The sequence below is a fragment of the Fundulus heteroclitus genome, chromosome 10, assembly GCF_011125445.2.
Source record: "Fundulus heteroclitus isolate FHET01 chromosome 10, MU-UCD_Fhet_4.1, whole genome shotgun sequence".
Classification (NCBI taxonomy): domain Eukaryota; kingdom Metazoa; phylum Chordata; class Actinopteri; order Cyprinodontiformes; family Fundulidae; genus Fundulus; species Fundulus heteroclitus.
The window spans coordinates 24,701,195-24,726,648 of NC_046370.1; the positions used below are offsets into that span (position 1 = coordinate 24,701,195).

Genomic DNA, 25,454 nt, shown 5'->3' on the forward strand with positions numbered 1-25,454 from the left:
AGGAGGGCAAAATTCATGTTCAAATAGTGCTATTTTTTAAGATTTGCTTTGTTTATTTTTCGTTTGTTTGTGTGCGCCCCCCTCAGTTTTTTTAGCACCAGCCGCCACTGCTGGTAACCCCCCGCTAGTGAGTGTGGTCAGGTAGACGCCATCTTGCGAATGGCAAGTAGGGGCCGAAGGCCAAACGTCATCAGAGCTGCCATTTTGTGCGTGACACAGAGTAGCTAGGCTAATCGGTGTTAAGACTGGTTTACTAACTTTGCCGAAGCTATCCTGAGGCCCTTAGCTGCAGGCTGTTATGAAGTCACTTGTTGCTAACCGGCTAGCTATCATTAGCCAACCACCCCCTTGAAGTCCGAAGTTAAAATGGTTTAAAAACAAACTGTTGCATGAACTAACACTGCTAGCAGTTAGCTTTGTCGAAGCGTCCACCATCTTAGCTTCAGGCCTGTTGTGTATACCAGCCCTTTTCCTACCTTAGAGCTATTAGCCAGAACTCCTTCAATATTGTTACATCAAAGTGCTGCCATGTTGATGGTGATTCTTCAGTGTTGGATCCGATAGAATTTCTAATAAACTGTAAATTGATTACAAATTGGTACCTCTGCAATTAATCCAATGGGGTACCGCGCACGTGACGTCACCGTCTCAAGAGCAACGCCCCTTTTGCCGCTTAGGTAGGGCACACAGATAAAGAACGCACGGATAACCCAGCTATTACAAGCGCAACAGAACCAGCGATATGACCGACTTTACAGCCGTTAAACTTTCCCAAGACGATGTCCCAGGCACACGGTTTACTGGTCGCACTGTCGAAGAACACACCAACCTTCAGCTCAAACGATGGCTTGAGGTTCGAGGGCTTAAAAAGACTGGAAAACTGGCCGAGTTGATGAACGGTAAGCTTTGTTTTTTTTTCCTGCGCGGCGATCATGGCAGCGTCGGCCGTTTTTTTTTTTTTGTTGTTGTTTGCAATCACCGTCCAGGAATGGGTATATGTTTAATGTTTGTCTCATTTGAAATGTTTTTGAGTAAGCTATCCTGGTAGCAGGGTATCAAGTTAGCGCCTGCTACCATGACAGCCTATATGCTGTCATGGTAGCAGGCGCTACTTTATTAACATGTCGGCCACCAAAATACTCTTACCTTGACTTAATGTCGCTGGAATTGGGTCAGGATGTTCTTCGGTTGTGCCCTTTCCTCCGACAAAATGCTTGCTACATATGTACTTGAATTTGGTAACTTTTTCCGGGTTGAACTGTTGTGTAGGCTGACCGCACCGGTCCCAGCGCACACATTTCTCCTTGGCAGTTTGAAGAAAACATCCTTCATATGCGGCCAATCGGCGTACCTCGAGTCGCTGTTGCACGTTCCATAGCAACAATGTTTAAAAAACCATGGTCTTAGATTTGGAAAAAGCAGTCGTTTACCGAGTAAAACCTAGGCTAACGCACGTCTCTTTTACAGCAAAACAGCGGCGGGTTTCCGGAGTTTGCCCCACTGCGTACCACGTGATGTGACGTCATCGTGACGTTGTGTTTCTAAAAATAGCTTGCGCGCGGTACCCCATTTGACTTTTATTTTCATTTGTTTTCTATTTTTCATGTTTTATTTAGTAGCGAGTAGTGTTTCTAGTACTGTCATTAAACAGAATATTTGCTGTAACAGGGAGTTATCAGTTTAACAAATAACAACTAGCTCAATCGCAGTTGTTTGTGGTTATTTTGAATCAGCAATTGAATGGTGTGTAAAAGTTACGGAATTACCTCCTTTTCAGTTAATAACTGAATAGACATTTTCACTGGCTTGTGATGAATCACTAATGGTTAAAACTCCAATTGCAATTGTAATTAAAGTTATCAATGTTTGCGGGACAAGCCTAATCCAGTCAACAACTGGTTAGACACCTCTCTTCTGGGCTAAATAAAGTTAATAACTGTTAATTAATAAGCCAGTTGTTAGTGCTAATCATTACAGGCTTGTAGCCTTTGATCACAACCATTCAAAGTAATTTTCGTTGTAGCCATCCTTTAATTTGGAATGATATATTATAAGTTATAATTGGCAATAATATATATTAACAATATTCATAATCAGTTATAATTGCATAACAGCACTTAACCCCAAGTTCCCTACAGATTTGTGTATCAGTGTGTGAATGTGAATGCAATTGGGTGAATGTGTCTATAGTTTCAAGCGCTTTGAGTGGTCAGTATGACTGGAAAATCGCTATACATGTTCAGTCCATTTAATATGGCATGTCTTGGTCAAACATAACACCAAGGTTTTTTGTTTGTTTTTTAATACCAGAGGTAAATTTAGTGCCATCCATATTAAGTGATTGGTAAAGAAGTTTATTTTTAAGGACTCTGGTCCAAAGGTGACAACTTCTATCTTGTCAGAATTTAAAAGCAGAAAATTTAACGTCATCTAGGTTTTGATGTCATCCAGATGTGCCTGTAGTCGAAGTAATTGATTGGATTCATTAGTATTTATGGATAAATATAGCTGAGTGTCATCAGCATAACAGTGGAAATTCTTCCCCTGCTGTCTGATAAGTATACCAATCAGAAGCCCCTCCCTGAGCTGCCAGCCCCTTCCTGAGCTGCCACCCCCTCCCTGGGCTGCCACCTTACCGTGGTGGAGGGGTTTGAGTGTCCCAATGATCCTAGGAGCTATGTTGTCAGGGGCTTTAAGCCCCTAGTAGGGTCACCATAGGCAGACAGGTCCAAGGTGAGGGACCAGACAAAGAGCAGCCCAAAACCCCCTTATGATGAGTAAGATTATTGGATCTTGTGTTCCCTCACCCGGACGCGGGTCACCCACTCTGGAGCCAGGCTTGGAGGTGGGGCACGTTGGCGAGCGTCTGGTGGCCGGGCTTTTACCCATGGAGCCCGGCCGGGCTCAGCCCGAAGAGGCGACATGGGTCCCCCTTTCAATGGGCTCACCACCTGTCAGAGGGGCCAAAGGGGTCGGGTGCATTGTGCAACGGGTGGCAGTAGAGGGCGGGGACATTGGCGTTCCAATCCTCGGCTGCAGAAGCTGGCTCTTGGGACGTGGATTGTCACCTCTCTGGTAGGGATGGAGCCTGAGCTCATGCGCAAGGTTGAGAGGTTCCAACTAGAGATAGTCGGACTCACCTCGACGCACCGCTCTGGCTCAGTCTCCTCGAGACGGGCTGGACATTCTTCCACTCTGGAGTTGCCCCTGTTGAGAGGCGCCGAGCTGGGGTGGGCATACTTGTTGTCCCTCATCTCGGTGCCTGCACGTTTGGGTTCTCCCCGGTGAACGACAGGGTGGCCTCCCTCCGCATTTGTGTGGGGGGACGGGTTCTGACTGTTGTTTGTGCTTATGCACCAAATGCACCACCCTTTTTGGAGTCCTTGGAAGGGGTACTGGAGAGTGCCCCTCCTGGGGACTCCCTCGTTTTGCTGGGGGACTTCAACACTCACGTGGGCAATGACAGTGGGACCTGGAGGGGCGTAGTTGGGAGGAATGGCCCATCTGATCTGAACTCGAGTGGTGTTTTGTTGTTGGACTTCTGTGCTCGTCATGGATTGTCCATCACAAACACCATGTTCAAGCATAAGGGTGTCCACATGTGCTCTTGGCACCAGGACACCCTAGGCCGCAGTTCAATGATCGACTTTGTTGTCGTTTCATCTGATCTGCGGCCGCATGTCTTGGACACTCGGGTGAAGAGAGGGGTGGAACTCTCCACCGACCACTACCTGGTGGTGAGTTGGCTCCGATGGTGGGGGAGGAAGCCGGTAAGACCTGGCAGGCCCAAACATACTGTGAGGGTTTGCTGGGAATGTCTGGCAGAGTCCCCTGTGAGACGGAGCTTTAACTCCCACCTCCGGGAGAACTTTAAACACGTCCCGAGGGAGGCGGGGGACATTGAGTCTGAATGGACCATGTTCCACGCCTCTATTGTTCAGGCGGCTAGTCGTAGCTGTGGCCGCAAGGTTGTCGGTGCATGTCGCGGTGGCAACCCTCGAACACGCTGGTGGACACCAGCGGTGAGGGAAGCCGTCAAGCTGAAGAAGGAGTCCTATCGGGCTTTATTGGCCTGTGGGACTCAGGAAGCAGCTGATGTGTACCAGCAGTCGAAGCGGCAGGCAGCTTGGCTGGTCGCCAAGGCAAAAACTCGGGCGTGGGAAGAGTTCGGAGAGGCCATGGAGAAAGACTTCCGTACGGCTTCGAAGCGATTCTGGTCCACTATCCGGCGTCTCAGGAGGGGGAAGCAGTGCGGTTCCCCTGGATTGGCAGGCTGGGGTGGTGGTCCCCCTATTTAAAAAGGGGGACCGGAGGGTGTGTTCCAACTACAGAGGAATCACACTCTTAAGCCTTCCTGGTAAGGTCTATTCAGGGGTTCTGGAAAGGAGGGTCCGTCGGATAGTCGAATCTCGGATTTAGGAAGAGCAGTGTGGTTTTCGTCCTGGCTGTGGAACACTGGACCAGCTCTACACCCTCAGCAGGATCCTGGAGGGGGCATGGGAGATCGACATGCGGATTGGTGCGGCGTCTGCTGTAAAGCGGGTGCTGTACCGATCCGTTGTGGTGAAGAGAGAGCTGAGCCAAAAGGCGGAGCTCTCGATTTATCTATCTACGTTCGTACCCTCATCTATGGTCACAAACTTTGGGTCGTGACCGCAAGAACAAGATCCCGGATACAAGTGGCGGAAATTAGTTTTTTCCGTAGTGTGTCTGGGCTCTCCCTTAGAGATAGGGTGAGGAGCTCAGTCATCCGGGGAGGACTCAGAGTAGAGCCGCTGCTCCTCCACGTCGAGAGGAGCCAGTTGAGGTGGCTCGGGCATCTGGTTAGGATGCCTATTGGACGCCTCCCTGGTGAGGTGTTCCGGGCACGTCCCACCGGGAGGAGGCCCAGGGGAAGACCCAGGACACGCTGGAGGGACAATGTCTCCCGGCTGGCCTGGGAACGCCCTGGGATTCCTCCGGAGGAGCTGGCCCAAGTGGCTAGGGAGAGGAATGTCTAGGCCTCCCTACTGAAGCTGCTACCCCCGCGACCCGACCCTGGATAAGCGGAAGAAAACGGACAGACGGACGGAGCATATATGTAGTAAAGAGAATTATCTTTTAGACTGAACTGTGTGGTACTCCACAAGGGAGCTTACAGTTTGGAGATTTATTATTAACATGAACAAACTGGAATCTGTCAGACAGATTTAAACCAGCCTAATGCTAATATTGAGATCAACTATATCAAATGCAGCATTGAGATCTAACAGGACAAGTACTGACACAAGTCCATTATCTGAGGCAATGAGAATATCATTTGTGACCTTCACCAGAGCTGTTTTGGTACTATGATGAGCTCTGACGCTTGACTGAAAGTCTTCAAATAGGTAATTTCTTTGTAAATGTTCACATATTTGAGTAGCTGTAATATGAGTCTGAAATCAGGGTCTTCTGTCTCTGATTCCTGACAGTAGCAACTACTTTCTCAAGAATTTTAGACAGGAAAAGAAGATTAGATATAGGTTTGTAATTTCTAAAGCCATCTTGATCAAGAGAGGGTTTCTTAAATGTATATAGTCTCGTGATATGCCTGTAGAAAAGACCAAAACTGTTAGATCATGATAAAATAAGGTTATATATACCAAGCCTCCATCTTCATAGTGTTTGTGTAGTCCTTTTAGAGCCTAAAAATTATTTGCTCTCGGGCAGGATTTACACATATAAACAGACATGGCGACATCTAGCAAAAGTATCACCAGAACTATCAAAATGCCGGTTTGCTTAATATAGAAATGAATTGTAAATAATGCCCGACCAAGCCTGACCTTCTGCAATATGTCGCAATAAAGCAGCAGCTTAGCGTGATCACAGACCAACCATTATTAATTAAATACACCAATCTACAGCAACTTTAAGAGCCTCATATCAGAACGTTTATTCATATCAACCAACTCTGCGGTCACACCTGAGCCTCTGCAGGTTTAGAGTCCACTTCAGAGAACACCAACGTTCATACTGTATTTCCAGCAACATTCCAAGCTTTTCCCTCTTGGAATCATATTTATTGTGGGGGAGGGGGAGGGGGGTGTTCCGCTGGATTTTGAACCATTCTTTATTGTTTTGCTGGGAGAAGTTATTAGACTTCTTCTTCTTGTTCTTCTCTGTTTTTAATGGCGAATCACAACCAACATTTCCAGGTGCATATTGCCACTTACTATACCGAGTGTGTAACATCAGGATTAATACTTTAGGTTACATTCTCAATAAATAAATCAACAAACAAACAACAAAATTTTCATAAAGCCCTAATATCCCTTCCGAGTTCCATCCCCATCCCAACTCATACATCCTATCATGTCTTCTTTAAAAGTTATCATCACTTTCCATTCAATCTGATCATCCTCCTTCCTCATTGCAGCCTTCATCATGGATTGAGCTCCCAGTACTATAACTCCTATCTTTTCTTTTCCTACTTACATCCTGCCACAACATATCATCTTCACTACCTACATGGAGACTGCTATTCCCATAGGACCTTAATTAACACCCATGATAATTACAGTCACGGTACAGTTGTTGCTTATTCCACTTCCTTGTTTTAACCCCTGCTGCTTATACACAGTACATACTTCCATTAATATCATAAGTAAAAAAAGGCTTTATTTACTAAAAAAAATGAGCAAAACCAAAGCATAAAACGATCAAAATAACAACTATCACTCAAGCAGGATGTGATAATCTTTCATAAAAACTTTAACTGCAACCATAGTGAGCTACGGACGTATAAATAAATAAAAAAGTAAAATAACATGGCTATGCATCTTTAAGTAAAGGTTTAATAGCTACTTTAAAAGAGTGAGGTACATATCCGTTTACTATGGATAGATTAATCATGTCTAAAATAGGGGCATTAATCAAAGGGAATACTTCCTTAAATAGCTTTGACTGGGTCTAACATACAAGTTGAAGGTTTAGATTAAGCTAAAATTTTAGATAACTGAAAAGCTCTACTGCGTCTAAACAGTTCAAACATTGATCAGGTTTTAAAGATTCCTCCAACACTGCCTCACTTTATGAGGACGAGGTAATCATATTTGGGAGGATGCCAATTACTTTATTTTTAATGAATCAATTTTATTTATGAAGAATCCCATAAAGTCATTACAGCTGAGAGATAAAAAAAATGAAAAAAAAAAAAACTTTTCAATCAAAGAAAAAACGTATTTGAATCCAAAAATATATTTGAGACTCAAAAAAATACATTTGAACACTGATTTTCTTTGATTGAAAATGTTTTCTTTGATAGAAGTCCAGTTTTTGTTTTTTTTTTTGTTTTTTTTGAAGCAATGTTTTTAATTGATTGGACCATATAATGGGTAGGACATTTGTGTCTTTATCATTCAATCAAAAAAGAAGTTGCTTCAAACAAACAAACAGGAGAATCAATAAAAAAGTCACTTCAATGAAAAGATAAACGTTTTGAATCATAGAAGATAGTTTTTGAATGCAAATAAAATATTTGAGACTCCAAAAATTGCATTTGAACACTTTTTTTATATTGAATTATTTTTTTTTTTTTGATTGAAGTAATCTTTTTTGTGTATGGGGTATACATGGGTAGGACATTTGTGTCTTAATCATTGAATTCCAAAAAAGTTGTTTCAATCAAAAAAAATATTTTCAATTAAAAAAAAATGTTTAAATGCAAAAAAAAATTACCCGTCAATAAAAAAGTATTGAAGAGAATGTGTTTTTTCGTTGTTTTTTTGAAGTGAAAAAAAATTTGAAGTTCAAATTGTTCTGATTAAATAACTTGTTTTTTGAAGAGAAAAAAGTTTTAAAGTTAAATTTTTTTTTGATTGAATCATTTTTTTTAAGTGAAAAAAGTTTTGAAGTTCAGATTTTTTCGTTTGAATCACTTTTTTTAAGCTTAAAAAGTTTTGAAGTTCTAATTTTTTCGATTGAATCATTTTGGAACAAACGGTCCGCGGTGGGCGGATGCTTCTCTATTGGTCAGACATGTTTGATTGACAAGTGTCTACACCAACGACGTCTTTCTGACAAAGAAGTCATCAGTGTTGCCAACTCAGCGATTTTGTCGCTATATTTAGCGACTTTTCAGACCCTTCCAGCGACTCTTTTTCAAAAAAGCGACTAGCGACAAATCTAGCGACTTTTGGAGACTCTTACGTGAAAGCACGTATCGTTCATACTCTCTCCTCCAGCGGCAGGTGCTGCCCTGGGGCGCCTCCCCCGTCCCAACCCCATTCTCCCGCTACCCCAGGAGTCCCTCTCAGCGCTGCAGTCAGAGCCACAGCATGTTTACCCTCAGCGCCCAGACTGCAAATGAAGTGCGCATGCGCCAGGATTGATGGCGCAATTCATAAGTAACTGAATTTTAAATATTTCATCCTAAATAAATAACGGCATTTGATTCACACAGCCACATGTGCGTGTTTTACCGTGATTTGTAGGCTCCTTGGTGGACCACAAGGGAAAAAAGAAAACGTTAAAAAAAGTTGAATTTTTTTTTTTTAACTCCGCCATAGTGTCTCTTTATGGTTCATTTTGCCGGTCTCAAACCCAGGTAAAGAAGGGTTAGTATTGTATTAAAATAAACATTAATAAAAAATAAAAATAAAATAAATAAATAATAATAATAATAAATAAACATTAATGGACAGAAAAAAGTAGCTCTATATATATTCTGAGTGTTTTTACTCAGTTTTTGTCTCTAACGACGTTATTTCTCCCACAGGGTCAGTAATATGCACATCACATCATGTGGCAAATTATGCAAATTAGGCGATGACGTCATTCGGCGACTTCTAGCGACTTTTAGCACAGCCAATAGCTACTTTCCTTACTGAGGAGTTGGCAACACTGGAAGTCATGTTCGCCACTCGCCAGAAAGCTTTTTACTAGCAAGCGAGGGAGCAGCGGTGAAGTTGTCGGTAAGTAGATAAAACAGGTTGAAAATAATTGGTGTCATGTTATTAGCTTATTCTGTTGATATTTACAATAAATTGTACGCTTACTAACTTAGTTCACGTTGAGGAATGTTTGTAATGGTGAGAGGTTAGATATCTAAATATTTTCAGACAGGTAAGCAAAGTGGGCGAACCTAGTTGATAACGTTCGCCGATGGCCCCCACACAGCAGCTTGCTATGTGCTAGTGCTACTGTGTTGTGTTACACTGAGTAAAGTGGCCACAACGCTGCCTGTTTAGTAGATGCTTTTATCTTGAGAGCAGGATATAGGTTGCTTAAGCTGCTGTTAGTGGAGGTGCATGCGCCCCCCCCCCCCCCCCCCCATACAGGTACCGCTGGGTTCCGTGTCGGCCAAGTGCCATGTACTGCGCGGGTATGGCAGGCCGTTTTAACATTTATTAGCTTGACTGAATATGTATTTCAGACATCTCAAATACATTCCTTCCTAGTCAAAAATTACATTTCAGACATCTACAATAACATTTGTCCTATCTAAAATGAACATTTCAGATATCTTGAATATAATTCATACCAGTACAAATTACGTCACTTTCCCCATTTTATTTACAGACATCTACAATAACATTCTTCCAATCTAAAATAAACATTCAGGATGTCTAAAACTGAATTCCGACTAGGATGAAATCTAATTTCAGATCTCCATAATCCAGTCAATACTAGTCATAATTATCATTTCAGATATAAAAAATAAATAAAACATTCTTGATATCCAGATATATAATTCTTGACATCAAAAATATATTTCTACTAGTAGAAATGAAATTACATATATCCACTACTGATTATATGACGAGTTAAATTGGAATTTCAGATATCTAAAATTTCAATATGCCTATACAAATGCAATTATAGATACTTACAAACATTCAACTAGCTTTCAACACAATAATTTTAACATAAAATAGACAAGCTGACTAGCCACATTTCTATTATGGAAACACCAAGCCAACCTACCTAGTCATAATTGCAATATTCCTTGTCAGAATTGTAACAGATATCACTAATTACATTTATGCCAGTAGTAATAAAATTTTAAGTGATCTGTAATCAAATTTGTACCAGTAAGAACTTTCAGATATCTACAAGTCTTTACTTGTAGATATCTTTACTGCAAAAAGGGAACTAAAAATAAGTAAATTTTTCTTGAAATTAGAGTATTTGTCCTTGATTTGAGCAGCTAAATAAGACTATTTGCCAACAGAATAAGATTTTTGCACTTAAAATAATAACAGTTCATCTACATCATCTTATTTTAAGTGCAGAATAGCTAATAACCTTATTTTAGAGGTAAGAATACTCATTCCATTGGCAAATAGTCTTATTTAGCTGCTCAAATCAAGGAAGAATACACTGATTTCAAGAAAATTTTACTCACTTTTAGTTCCCTTTTTGCAGTGCTAAAGTCTAAATGTGTATTTCAGATATCTTCAACAGAATTCTTGCTATCTAAAGTGGAAATTTTAGATATCTTAAATATAATTATTTATAGTAGAAATTACATCACTTTTCCCATTTATGTGTAGTGGGATTTTACTTTCGGATATCTAAAATAACTTTCTTCCTACCTAAAATAAACTTTCTGGATGTCTGAAAACTAATCTTGGATCTCCATAATCCATTTTTTACTGGTCATAGTTTTTATTTCAGATATCAAAAATCAAGGATCAAAAGTTTTAAAACCAATATGTAAGACATCCAACTTCGTAAATTCCGCTTTCTGTCTGTCAATTTGCAACCAGTAATGGCGTTGGTAGTAATTGACAGAATTGCAAGAAAAGGGCATGAAACTGAGCGAGCCCTTAGCCAGGGAATGTGTAGCGACAGAGAGCGACGTTCAATAGAAAGTTGTGTAAGAACAAATTTGAACATTTATTGTCTACAGAAACCTACAATGAACAGTAAAGCAGTTTGACTGAGGTTGGAGCGCTAGCAAAATAGCTCATTTCCATCGAACCGAGGATCGTCGTTTCTTCATAAGGCGGGTTAGTTCAGGTAAGTCCTCACAAACAGAATTTCTTTTTTTTTTTTTTATAAATTGATTTCTATTTTATTTTTTTGCTGTTAAAGATTGGGTTGTCTTCTGTATAAAATGTAATACTTAACATTCGTTTTCCTAGGGCGGAGTGGCAGACCATCTATTGTCACCAGAGAGCACATAGACGTCCTTATGAAGCAAGGACATACTATCAAAAAAAAGGCAAAAATGATGGGATGTTCCTCGTCGTTTTTGAACAACAAATCAAAGCTGGTGGACCTACGCATAAGAGGAAGACTGTCTGCCTTAGATGACAATCAGCTGCAAGAGCGTGTGAGCACATTGCAGGACCAGTATCCAAACTCTGGGAACGAGGTTTGTCTTTTCTTTAGAAAATGTATATTTAAGTTGGATCTGCATGTGAGAGTATTTTTTAATCATTAATGCTTTCATCATTTTTCAGATGATGAGGGTGCTGCTTCGTGCTCAAGGTGTGATTGTCACATGGGCCAGGGTACGCTAAATGTTGGGAAGGACAAACCTGACATCTGCTGCAAGAAGGTGGAGTCAGACTGTTGCAAGGTGGGCTTACCATGTGCCGTACCCCAACAGTTTGTGGCATATTTATGTATATATATATATATATATATATATATATATATATATATATATACATATATATATATATATATATATATAAGGGCTGGGCAAGTTAACGCGTTAATTTCGCGTTAACTCATTAGACTATTAACGGCGATATTTTCTTTAACGCGCGTTAACGCATGTTGCTCACATGCTTTTATTTTGTGAAGGTCTGTCCAACGTCCGTTTGTGTGTGCCGCACTTCCGTTTCAGCGCTTCCCTCTGCCAAATAACATTAGTTTGATCAACTGTCGCGGCAACAGTGTCAAAACTTGCAGAGCAATCGAAGTGGCAGGTCAGGGCCACAGCTTCAAACTATTCATGAGTGAGTGGATGATACAAAGAAGTGGCCTCATATAACGTTCGAGGACATTTTAACCTGTTTTGTGTCGTTACTTGGTGCGGACGGCTCTGCTGTGCGACTTTACCGAAGCTAACCTCCGCAGTGAAAGAGTTGGATCGGTGTTAATAAATATCAACATGGATGGCCTGGTATTCATGGAGGCTGATGTCCGTTCAAGCTAAAACTAGTCCGACGTTCACGCAGCGGCGACTTATGGAAGGTAGGCTGATGAATAATCTGATTCAGAAACATACTGGCCGTTGGCTCGTTGTGATTAGATTGCTGGTCAGTTAATTTTGTAATGTTTGGGATTTAACTGGTGTTATGAGAGGATATCAAAACATTAGCTTACCTGTCTCCTCTCCTCTTGACGTCTCCTGGTTTTGTTTTTTTATGGAACTTCGCAACCCAGACACTTTTCTGGCGTCATGTGGTCTTATGTTGGTCTTTTGTCCACAAAATGAAAAAAACATACGGTCGCTTCGGTGGTTTCTTCAGATTTTAAGCTTTTAAGCACAGGCGAAGGGATTCCTCATTCTTCGGCTGAGGGTGAATGAAGTAGGGCGCCTCGTATCCACAGCTTTTGTACACGGTCGATGATTAAAACACTCCTGCTCCACGTAAACCTTTCTTTTACACCCGTTACTATGACAACCTCTAACCACACAAATGATCCCGGTCTTCCTCAAAGTCATAATGACGAGTAATTTGAGACGAAGTAGCCGCATGAGCCGCTTCTCAGATAGCTAAACACTGACAGGAAGTGAGCGGGCGGAAGTCTCGCCCAAACAAACGTCAACTCGCTGCCTCCATGTTTCCGTCAAAAATAAGCTACAACAAATTACCGCGTGTCAACGTCAAATAAACGCAAGCATATCGAGTTAGCAAGCATTTCAGTTTAAAGTTCTTCCAGCATCGAATATGACAGAAACAAGTTAGTTGTAACCATTACCTGTTTTTGGTAGATTTTTTCCCATAAAGAGAATTCCCTGTCAGTGGCAATAAGCTTTATTTATTATTATTGCTATTTTTTGTTTTACATGTTTTAGTTGAGCTTTACACTAAATATGTGTTACTGATAAGTGCTACAAATGTTACAACACTTTTGTTCATATGGCAGCAGAACATTAAAATAAAAGTGCTCTTTACACTACTTTTGAATTCATTCTTGGAGTTTGTAAATACAATGCGATTAATCGCGATTAATCAGGGCAAATAATCGCGATTAAATATTTTAATCGTTGCCCAGCCCTAATATATATATATATATATATATATATATATATATATATATATATATATATATATATATATATAGATATATATATATATATAGATATATATATATATATAGATATATATATATATATATATATATATATATATATAGATAGATATATATATATATATATATATATATAAGGGCTGGGCAACGATTAAAATATTTAATCGCGATTATTTGCCCTGATTAATCGCGATTAATCGCATTGTATTTACAAACTCCAAGAATGAATTCAAAAGTAGTGTAAAGAGCACTTTTATTTTAATGTTCTGCTGCCATATGAACAAAAGTGTTGTAACATTTGTAGCACTTATCAGTAACACATATTTAGTGTAAAGCTCAACTATATATATATATCTATATATCTATATATATATAGATATATATAGATATCTATCTATCTATCTATCTATCTATCTATCTATATATATATATATATATATATATATATATATATATATATATATATATATATATATATATATATATATATAGAAATAGGAGAGTGAGACAGGCTGCTTGATTTGCTGTACTGAATCATGGAGAGTAAGCAGAGTTATGCTGGTAGTTATGCCACGTTTCGGTCTTTTGAGTTGGAGGATTTTTCACCCTCTTCCTCCCCAGCGGTGTAGGAAGGTTTTTGTGGAGCCAAGCAGGCCAGACTCTGATCAATTTGACTTGCTGGCTCAGGGCCCTGACTCAGTGAAGCCACAACCTGGCGCTGCAGGGTCAAATGGTGGACAGAATCGGTCCTGTTATATATTATCATATATCAGAATCAGAATCAACATATATTTCCTGCTTTGTAACCCAGGCGGGATCACCGGCAGCTTTGTGCATTATGATTCATTTGTAATGTGGACACGTCAGCCCCAGATCACCCTCTCTGTATTGACTCAAACAGCAGGCAGATACCGCAGATCGCCCATGTTCAATGTCCAACCTAGAACCAACATCACAGTCTCACAGCAGCCCCTTCCCAACTGCCTCAAGACACTAACTGCAGAACAATTGATTGCTTTCACATACACTCCACAACAACACATAAGAAGTTGTTAGATTTGTTTTTTGAAGAGAAAAAAGGTCGCTAGAGGGTTTGAAAAGTGCAATAGTGCTCCCTATGGAGGCACAAGAAGATGCTCTATTTTTTTGAGCAGCCAGGGGACCAATGTCACACGCTCAGAATTACGTGGCACGTGCAGAAACCAATGTTAATTTGAAATTCAATGCAAGAAGTTTGACCCTAGGAAGGCGCCATACTGAGAGTTTTGGACACAAAAGCCGGATTTTAACAAAGATGCATTATAATTTTTCAAAAATAATGACCAGGATATGTAGATAGTACTATAAAACAAACAGCTGATTTAGGGGAGAGTTACCCTTTAACAGCAGGTGTTAAGGAACTGTCATAGCATGTTAAGGTGTCAGAGAATTTAGCAACCTAGACACCAGGCTTTTTCATATTTGTTAAGCCTCCTATCTGGGATACCCTCCAGGTTGATATCAGTAGCTCTGTAAGTTCTATTGTTGAGTTATTGTGCTCTGAATTGCTTTTTACAGAAAATTATCAACTGAAACAATATAGTGACCTTGAGTGTTTTTCCAGCAATGAATATTCAATTCAATTCAATTCAATTTTATTTATATAGCGCCAAATCATGAAACATGTCATCTCAAGGCACTTTACAAAGTCAAGTTCAATCATATTATACAGATTGGGTCAGATTATACAGATTGGTCAAAAATGTCCTATATAAGGAAACCAGTTGATTGCATCAAAGTCCCGACAAGCAGCATTCACTCCTGGGGAACCGTAGAGCCACAGGAAGAGTCATCTGTATTGTACATGGCTTTGCTGCAATCCCTCATACTGAGCAAGCATGAAGCGACAGTGGGAAGAAAAACCACCCATTAACGGGGAAAAAAAACCTCCGGCAGAATATATAACTTTGTCTTTTTGAAGATTGATAATGTTGATTTTTAGCACTAGGTGATAACGTGTTTCAAATATTTGCTGATATACTACTTAAATTATTCATTCACATTTTGATTTGTGAGTGAATAACATAATTTCAGCAAAAAATGTTGAAACCATTGATTTATTTCTAATATGGGTTTTCTGATCATTATTGTATATTGTCTCCAGGTAAGGGGTCGTATCCTTATTTTAAGTATTAATTTTATTTTGTGTTGTTTCAACTTTCTAGATGGGGCTTTGTGATACATGGTGCCATCGATGGACACTCGTGTCGGATTACCTCAGCTGCAGTACAAACAATAGGGCAACAACAGTACTCTGTCATTTTTTGAAAGCAACATCTTACTATGGACTACCATCAAGAGTCAAATCAGACCATGGGGATGAAAACATGCTGCTTGCTTTATGCATGCATCTAGTTCAAGCGCTGGAACACAGAGGCTTCATAACAGGAGAATCAGTTCATAAACAGCGCATAGAACGCCTTTGGCAGGATATATTTTTGCATGTGCTGCAGCATTTCTACCATACATTCTACTGTCTGGAGGACGCAGAGAATCTTAACCCAGATAATGTTATCCACAGACTTACTTTACATATTGTATATCCACCTGAGATTCAAAGGAGGCTGGAACAGTTCAGACAGGCTTGGAACCACCATGGTTTGCCCACAGAAAGTAATCACACAGCAGCTCAACTTTAGGCAGAGGGCATGCTCACAAACATTAAAACTGACAACACAGCTGTCAACAATGTGTTTGGGGAAAATCCTTATAGCAGCCAAACATTAAGGCTATCCGAGATCACCATGCACCAACACTTGATGATGAAGATGATGATGAAGAAGAAGACTACCCAGCTGTGTCTGTAGAACCACCTCAACTCATCCTGACTCAGGAACAGCAACCATCAGTGCACAATGCAGTGCATCACATTTCTGACCTTAGATAAGATATCAGCAGTGATGGTAATAACGGCGTTGAAATAAACGCCGTTACTTTTTTCAGTAACGAGTAATCTAACTAATTACTTTGACTGTCACTATAACGCCGTTATCATTGCCGACACCCCGTTACTGCGCATTACTCAAGTCGCACAATGAACTTTTTTTTTTCACTTCATGATAGGACTCGTGCGCATGTTGTCATGAGAGAAGGGAGGATGAGATAACCTCTCAGTAGTGATGGGTCGGGCAACACCGATGCGTCACCGCATGTGTCGAGCTCGTAGAGCAAAACCTGTGTCGATGCGCGCATCTCTATCACTGAGCTATATTATACACTGGAATGCTAATCGTCCGCTGTTAGAACGAGTCGCTTTGAAGCCACCGGCCGCCATAATGGTACTCCCTATTTTCCACCAGTAACTAGGAAATATGTGCGCTACAGCATCGAATAACAAGGAGTTTCTCATGTTCAGGGGGGCTTAAAAGTTTTAAAATGTCAAATGCCATATACTTTTATGTTATGTTCTAAAACTATCAAGTAATGAGAAAGTCATGTGCTGAAATATTTTGCATTTTATTTATTTAAATATATATATAACATTTATAAATATATAAATAACAATATACAAAAACATATATTTACATATATGTGTATATATATATATATATATATATATATATATATATATATATATATATATAAGGGCTGAGCAACGATTAAAATATTTAATCGCGATTAATCGCCCTGATTAATCGCGATTAATCGCATTGTATTTACAAACTCCAAGAATGAATTCAAAAGTAGTGTAAAGAGCACTTTTATTTTAATGTTCTGCTGCCATATGAACAAAAGTGTTGTAACATTTGTAGCACTTGTTTTATACTGGATATTTTCAACCCATCTATTGAATTTAGTGCACTAGTTGATCTTTTCTTCATAAGAGAACAGCAAGCACTGCAGCCAAAATATGGCCTTTTTTGACCTGCTGTATATTAGCCAGTCCCTAAGCTTGATGTATCATGAAACTGTTGACCTTTTGGGTTTTGTGGTTTTTATTTTATTATTACAATTTAATAATAATAATAATAATAATAATAATAATGTTATGTTCAGTGTTTTTTCGCTAATCCACCTCTTATATATTTCAATCCTTATGTAATTTTGTCTGTGTTGTGTGCACCTGCCTGTTGCTTTAATCCTATAAATTTCCCCGTTGTGGGATAAAAAAAGGATTAGCTAATGTTATCTTATCTTAAATAACACTTTTTAATATATGTACTGGGTTCTTTCAAGGTCTTAATTACATGTTATGTGTGGGCTCCAGTAACATCCATCCATCCATCCATCCATCCATCCATCCACTGATCTACCTGGATGTTCCCTGGAGGACTGAAACGCCTCAGTCAGAGACGTCTGTGGGTCTGTCGGGGCAGTGAGAGAAGTTTCGTCTCCTCTCTCCGTTTCTGGGGCTCGACGTTTTCATGTTTTTTCACGTGCTTAGATAAATTTGTTGTGTTTCCACTGAAATGACCCGGCTTTTTACAAAACATACAGCTTGATTTCATTTACGGTATTAAAATAAAGCCAAACGGTGCTACTTCCTCTGTTCATGTTTTTTCGCTGCTGCGGTCTCTCTAAGCTGTTTGTGTATTAAGTTTGTGTGAGAGCTGAGCGGGCGGGCCAGGCTGAGCCTGCGTGCTGATTGGCTGGCGCCGCTGAGCCATGTACGAGAGGGGAGGGGAAGCGGGAGAGTGCTGCCGTGAACGCGCGCTGCAGTCAGCGCGCCTGCTGACAGACACTGACTGAAAGCATGTGAGCAACATGCGTTAATGCGCGATAAAATAAATATCGCCGTTAATAGTCTAATGAATTAACGCGAAATTAACGCGTTAACTTGCCCAGCCCTAATATATATATATATTTAATATGAATAACATGTAAAATATTAGTAGTTGTCCAGTTGTTTGTGTTAGTACATCCACTGACTGTAGAATTACCTGTGAAACGTTTTCACAGAGCCAGAAAAATGCTTGTTGTTGCAACCAAATTCTATGGGATTCTGTGAGAGTAGAGAGTAGCAAGATGGCGGCCAGTGACTTCAGTTTTTCGGCAAAATCAGCACTCCAGTGTATTATATAGCTCAGTGATCTTTATGGGAAAGTCACGTGACCGATACAGGAACTGTTTCGAACTGGCTGACGCGCCAAACTGTTTCTGTTCCCTCTAAACTGCGTGCGTGTGCATTCGTGCACAGCATCTGGATTCAGCGCGCACAGCAAAGCTATGCTGCACAATATACAAAAATCAAGCTGAACTGTAAACAAAATAATAATAAACCAAGTTTTTTTTAACCATTTTGCAACTCTGGTGTGATGGTGTACCACGGCCGGCTCAGTGAGCGCCAGGTGCTGATCGGAGCGCACCACTGATTGATGGGTTGGCCAGACGCCTTTATGGTTGGGCAGGTTGCGCTGTGCGTCTTTGTTCTGAGCGTCGTTTCAGAAAAAACGGCTCATCTACACTGAGTAGAAAGCTGTTACGCTGAGTAGTTCTTTCTCCCTTTGTCAAACTCAGCATGTCTGACTTCAGACCAGATGATATCAGTCAGGTAACAAAACACAGCGCCCGATCAACCATTGATAAAAAAGTCAATGCATGCGCAATATGAAAGTTTTGTGATGGAGAATTAAAGCTGCTTTCTCACACTTCACTGTTCAACACAAAAGGGGGAGTGTGTGTGTCTGTGGGGGGGGGGGGGGGCATTGAAAGGACATGGCAGCAAAAAAGTTGTAAAAATAAAAATAAAAAAGCCAGAAACGAAAAAGTAACGCAATAGTTACTTTTACTGGTAACTAGTTACTTTTTTAGTGCAGTAACTCAGTTACTTTTTGGGAGAAGTAACTAGTAACTATAACTAATTACTTTTTCAAAGTAATGTGCCCAACACTGGATATCAGGCTCAGTTCTCAGTATTTTTTTAAATCCTGTATGAGACAAGAATCATCAGAACAAAGCTGGATCTATTTTGACATAGGATTTATTGTATCACAGATATTTTGAAAACCTCTTTAAATGCCTCTGCCTTATTATTCCTGCAACTAAACATGTTCATCATCACCTAACAGTTGTGCTAGAGGAATGTGAAGACTACAGTTCAATGTAAACGATAACTTTATTCCTTTGTTGCTCTATTGAATTTTTGAGTTGTCATCAGAAATTGCTGACAAGTGACCGTAATGACAATAGAACATATGTCTGTGTAATAAAGGTGATTGCTTCAACCAACTTTTTTTCCTTGTGGTGGATTTCTTTGAAAAGTTAGCGCCTCATCAACATAGGCAATAATGAGGGTAATGAGAATGCTCGCACATAGCAGAACTGCAGAAGCACAAACATATGCAAGGCACAACTATTTGTCCCTTCATAGTGAGGAATTAATACAAGACACCATCACAGGGTGCAAAAAAAGCCAATCAAAAACACACAAGGAAAGAACTGAGCCCAAAAGTTTGTTCTCACCCTTGATAACGGTGGTTTGAGAGAGGAGTAAAGGAAGCCAGTTTTGTGTAGAAAAAACGCCCATCGTTAAACAGGGTGGAGGTCTCCGGGTCAGTTTGTCTTCCTCTTATAATGCTGTTATTGCAAGCATGGCCCAGCCTTCTGAGAACAGGAGACCATGATTAAAATTTGAACAAGTGGTTGTTAGGCTCATGGTTTGGTTTGTATTTGTATACCAGGCTTAATTCTCAAAGTTCTGCCTAGAGGGCTGGGCTTGCTGGGAGCCCTTAGACTGAAGATGTCTCTTGGAGAAGAGATGAAACGTATCTATTAAAGAAGAAAACATCCAGAGGACTTACACATTTTTTTGATTTACCCAGAATAGCTTCTCAGCCTATTTTGATAGTTTCCCTGGTCAATATGGTACAATTTGGCAGTAACACTGAGGCGCTCTGCAAAAAGGGCCAAAGCCAACTCTTTATTGGAGGAGGCTGAGGTTCTTTAACCTCTGCGGGACAATACTGAGGATGTCTTATGAGTCTGTTGTTGCCAGCACGATCTTCTTTGCTGTCACATGCTGGGGCAGTGGGCTGAGGGTCGCTGACAACAACAGACTGAACAAACTGATCAGGAGGGCCGGGGATGTTGTGGAGGAGGAACTGGACACTCTGACGACCGTGGCAGAGAGGAGGATGCTGTCCAGGCTTCAGTCCATCTTAGACAATGTCTCACACCCTCTCCATGACACACTGGCCCAGCAGAGGAGCTCCTTCAGCAGAAGACTCCTCTCACCCAGATGCACCACAGAGAGCCACAGGAAATCATTCCTGCCTGTGGTCATAAAACCTTTACAATCCCTCCGTCTGTAATTCTGATGCAGAATTATACATTTATTGACAATTATTGACATTTATTCATTCTTTTGCACATTGCCATTATCACTTTATTTTAGATCTGTAAATATTTATATATATAGTTACATATGTATATTTCTTTTGTGGGGAATGTTGTATTTATATAATTATGTTGTTTTTATATCTGCAGCGTGTAACGAAAATAATTTCCCTCTGGGATTAATAAAGTATTTCTGATTCTGAAATAACTCTGTTGGGTGCGGTCCGATGAAACCTTGCAGTCAGGCCGCTGTGAGGAACTTGTAAACTTTGGTTCAGGAAAAGGAAGAAGCATGAAAACCGTCACTGTATCCCTAACCTAACCTTCGGATGTTTGCGTTTCTACCACAGCCTACCACGTTTTATTGGTGCTCTGAGCGAAAGATTCCGTTTAGCAAATTTAGATGCCCAACTAAGTCAAGATGACAGAGGCTCACAACATCTCTTCCATAAGAACTCCAAAGGACTGTACACATTATGCACAAACACATCAGACAGACTAGGTAATATAAAACAGCTTCTTTATTGACTCTAATGGGAAATTCTATATAGTTTACATATCTTATACTGTGAGTTATATGGGAAGGCCTTCTTACTAGTAGGTTCAGTGTAAACAAACAGACTCAGTTTCAACCTCTCCCTTCCATCTGGAGCTGCTGTCATGCAGGAGTTGTCTGGACAAACATGATCTCACATACAGAACCTTCTGAAAGTATTTAGCCCCCTTGAACTTTTCAACCTTTGGCCAAATTTCAGGCTTCAAACATAAAGATATAAAACTGCATGTTTTCGTGAAGAATCAACAAGTGGGACACAATAATGAAGTGGGACAAAATTTATTCATTCCCTTTCTTTTAAAAAACACATTTTTATTTTGGCCCTCTCCTTGTGTCAAACTTCTCCCTCCAATTGGCAAAAATATCTGTTTTTTATTTTTTTTCTTTGTCATTAGTGGCCATGATATATTCAGTTTAATATTTTTTTATGTATCAAACTTAAATTTTGAGTATTTTCTTTATTGCCATAAAGACAAACCTAGAAGAGAACGTATGATAGTTTTGGATGACAGAACCTGAAATCATCTGGCACAGTCTTCTGATATTTTATCCTCAGAACCAGCTAAAGGCTTTTAGTAAAACCTTATGAACCGTATTTTTTAAACCCTGGTGCACTTTTCAGACTTGTAAAACCACGTTTTACCTTAAAATTAAGTAAAACATTAACAACTGGACAAACATGCAAACCCGTCATCACCTTACAGCGTAACCTTTCACTGTCACATTCGTGATCATTTAAGAAACTCCAAAGGTCGAAGCTTGCAAAATTCCCTCCATCATGTATATTCTAAAAGCCTTGTAGGAGGAGTGCAGCGACAGATACAACAGGACAACAACACTAGTATTGGCTTCTGGGTAAATTGTCTTGGTGTCATGCAGAAACTGGATTTCAGGCTGGCAGGAAAAGCCAAGTGGAGGGATGGCAGAGGCTCCAGAGGTGAACATCATCGAGAGAGAGGGTGGACCATCCTCCTCTTCTATAAGACAGAAAAATAAAAGAATACAACTGTTAGACATGGAAAACATACCCCTGATGTATTGTACAAAGTCATTTTAAATTGATGTAAATTTACTAAAATGCAAAAACAGACCTTCAATGTCAATCAGCCAGTCTCTCCAAAAGCAGACCAATGGGGTACCGCGCGCGAGCTATTTTTAGAAACACAACGTCACGATGACGTCACATCACGTGGTACGCAGTGGGGCAAACTCCGGAAACCCGCCGCTGTTTTGCTGTAAAAGAGACGTGCGTTAGCCTAGGTTTTACTCGGTAAACGACTGCTTTTTCCAAATCTAAGACCATGGTTTTTAAACATTGTTGCTATGGAACGTGCAACAGCGACTCGAGTTACGCTGATCGGCCGCATATGAAGGATGTTTTCTTCAAGACTGCCAAGGAGAAATGTGCGCTTGGTACACCGGGGCGGTCGGCCTACACAACAGTTCAACCCGGAAAAAGTTACCAAATTCAAGTACATATGTAGCAAGCATTTTGTCGGAGGAAAGGGCCCAACCGAAGAACATCCTGACCCAATTCCAGCGACATCAAGTCAAGGTAAGAGTATTTTGGTGGCCGACATGTTAATAAAGTAGCGCCTGCTACCATGACAGCATATAGGCTATCATGGTAGCAGGCGCTAACATGATAGCCTGCTACCAGGATAGCTTACTCAAAAACATTTCAAATGAGACAAACATTAAACATATACCCATTCCTGGACGGTGATTGCAAACAACAACAACAACAAAAAAAAAAACGGCCGACGCTGCCATGATCGCCGCGCAGGAAAAAAAAACAAAGCTTACCATTCGATCAACTCGGCCCGGTTTCCGGTTTTTTTAAGCCCTCGACACTCAAGCCATCGTTTGAGCTGAAGGTTGGTGTGTTCTTCGACAGTTCGACCAGTAAACCGTGTGCCTGGGACATCGTCTTGGGAAAGTTTAACGGCTGTAAAGTCGGTCATATCGCTGGTTCTGTTGCGCTTGTAATAGCTGGGTTATCCGTGCGTTCTCTCCTGTATGCCCTACCTAAGCGGCAAAAGGGGCGTTGCTCTTGAGACGGTGACGTCACGTGCGCGGTACCCCATTGGTTCTCTAGAACGCGCTGATTGCTGCCCTAAGCAGAATAGGCCACTGTGGCTCATGTCCCTGGCAGTGAGGGCTTTCTCCTCACACACGGACATGTCAGGAACAACAGCTGGGTTTTTCTGGAGCTCTTTCAGTAGCCCCAGGGTCTTGAAGCCCTCTGCAAACCTAAGAGGCAAGGCAAGTTAATTTCTAAAGCACATCTAATGTACAAGACAATTTCTACAAAAACCTTAAAGCAAGGTACAGAGGACATTAAAAAAGTACATATAAAAAAACAAACATGAAAAACAAACAATTTATTAAAGGAACAATAAGCATTATTTTGACACAAGGTTGTGCTTGAGCACTGTCTGTAGACCAAAACAATCATGGGTGCTTTCAAAGGCTGCCTGCACCGCGGAGTGGTGACCACTCTGCATTTCTCAGCGTATTATTAGCATGCTGGGCCGCCAGGCTAATATTAACTATAGACCTAAGAACAGGTGTGTCTTTAATCTGGATTTACATAAAAATGTTTTAGCTGAGTCTGGGAGTTTGTTCCAGACATGTGGAGCATAGAAACTAAATGCAGCTTTTTTAGGTCTGCTTCTGACTATGGGAACCGGTCAAGATTGCATCCAGATGACCTGAGTGGTCTTAGAGATTCATATTGGATCAGAAGGCCACTGATGGATCCTGGTCCTAAAACAATCAGAGCTTTATAGACCAGCAGCATAACTCAAAAGTCTGTCTTCTGACAGAGAGGGAGCCAATCGAAAGACCTCATCCAGACTGTGGTCCAAGGGTTTGTTTTTAGCTAGGGCTGAATGAGCTGCAGATCTCTATTACAGGGGTTGGACAATGAAACTGAAACACCTCTCATTTTAGTGTGGGAGGTTTTTCATGGCTAAATTGGACCAGCCTGGTGGCCAATCTTCATTAATTGCACATTGAACCAATAAGAGCAGAGTGTGAAGGTCCAATTAGCAGGGTAAGAGCACAGTTTTGCTCAAAATATTGCAATGCACACAACATTATGGGTGACATACCAGAGTTCAAAAGAGGATTCGTTAGGGTTGTTATTGGCTTGGTTTACAAGGCAATAACCTGTTTCGGTTGAATTTGCATGTTATCTAAGCCATTACAAGGCCTTTCTTTGGCAATGGTATAAAGTCTGGAGTAACTTACTCCAGACTTTTTGAATTGAGAAAGCTTCCTGGAGAGGAAGCGAAACGTCTTCTACTACGGAAAACAAGTCCAGTTGTTTTGTTTTTTACTTTTTTTGGAATGACCATGACCTGGATGACTGAGAATCTTTACCAGCATATTTCACCTTCTTTTGTCTGTATAAAGATGAATACACGAGTCCACCCCGCCTCTCCCCCAGTGACCGCTGGAGATAGGCACCAGCAACCCCTGCGACCCCATGAGGGATTAAGCGGGTCAGAAAATGGATGGATGGACACGAGTCCCACCAATAAACTCATGCTAAGTGCATGTCTTTGGACAATGGAAGGAAACCGGTGTGCCTGAAGGGGGCCACATATACACAGGGAGAACATGCAAACTTCACACAGAGGCTGTTGAGCCTCATCTGTGGTAGGCCCACCTTATCCAGGACTAAGCAATTTAAAAAGTATTGAAGGTGATTACAAACTTTGAAATGGTTTGCAAAATGACAGCTTATACTCATACCTTGATTCGCTGCTCCCGGAGTTTGTGATCATGCAGAACTTCTGGTCTGAAAGGGGCCTTTGGAAGCCCGCAAATTGCTGAAACAGCCTTTCTGAGAAAAAATGGTGGGCAACTCCTGCACGGACCACACAGACTGTAATAATTTTTGCTACAAAGTAGTACAACTTTGCTTCCAATGCTGCAGAAGAAACATAAAAGGATGGTTAGTTAAATGGCTACCCAAGACTAAAAATTCCTCTGCTTAAAATAGACTGAATTCACTAGAATGAGGAAGGCATCATTAAAAACGAACCCTGACATACAAAATACCCTAGCACTAATATGTGACGTTTATTTGATGGCTGGCTGGAGAAATACTCATGTCCACTCCACTGATCAGCTAAGACAAAATGGCTTTTAGGGTAACTCTGAGAGATGGGAAGAGGAGAAAGATTAACTGTAATGTAACAATTCTATAATCTCATTTTAAAAGTTTTGGTTTCTTGTGACCAGAAGTTCAATTCAATTTATTTAAATGTTATTTATATAGCGCCAATTCACAACACAACCTTGTATAGGCATATTGAAATTTTAGATATCTGAA

At 40.6% G+C, this 25,454-nt stretch overlaps 1 protein-coding gene and 1 long non-coding RNA gene across 2 annotated transcripts in view; both read right to left on the minus strand.

Moving 5' to 3' along the window:
- ryr2a (ryanodine receptor 2a (cardiac)) overlaps positions 1 to 25,454 on the minus strand; it is a 597,233-nt gene that overhangs the window by 469,417 nt on the left and 102,362 nt on the right. The gene's annotated exons all lie outside the window — the stretch shown is intronic.
- Positions 21,057 to 22,336, minus strand: LOC118564388. Its single transcript, XR_004931827.1, has 2 exons — positions 22,201 to 22,336; positions 21,057 to 22,086 (listed from the first exon to the last, which is right to left on the minus strand). It is a non-coding gene; the product is annotated as an uncharacterized LOC118564388 (long non-coding RNA).